The sequence below is a fragment of the Phytophthora parasitica genome (genome assembly GCF_000247585.1).
Source record: "Phytophthora parasitica INRA-310 unplaced genomic scaffold supercont2.266, whole genome shotgun sequence".
Lineage (NCBI taxonomy): Eukaryota > Oomycota > Peronosporomycetes > Peronosporales > Peronosporaceae > Phytophthora > Phytophthora nicotianae.
In genome coordinates, this window is record NW_008649252.1 from 3,973 (window position 1) to 4,533 (window position 561).

Consider the following 561-nt stretch of genomic DNA (forward strand, 5'->3'; position numbering starts at 1 on the left):
TTCTGGCCTGCTTTTCTCGCTCGCTGAACAAGTACCAGATCAACTACAATACGATGGAGGTAGAGCTGTCTCGATTGCGTCCCCACTTCGCGAGTACAGAACCATGCTACTCAGGTTCGAGGTTGTGGTCCACACTGACCACAAAAACCGAGTTTACCCAACAGAAACGAATTTGCGCGTGAAGCGCTGGAAACTGCTTCTATCCGAGTATCGCCTCGCGCTGCACTACATTGAAGGTGCAACGAACATCGGCGCAGATACCGAATGGGTGCTTTTGACCTGGCTATACTATAGTATAGAAGCTCAAGTTATTAGGCCGTCAAAAGGAGCATTTTGCCCCCTTTCATAAATTTCGGTACTACCGCAAATCATCAGCAAATCCTTATAGTTGAAGTAGAAAGGGCGATTCCACCTCATTCACACACATATTTAATGAAATGGGGAATTTTGCCCCCTTTCATGGGTGAGACGAGTGGTACTCGAGGAAACACCTTCGAAAGGGGGCAAAATACACCCATTAACCACGAAAGGGTTAAGGATTCGAATTTTTGGGAGGAGGAC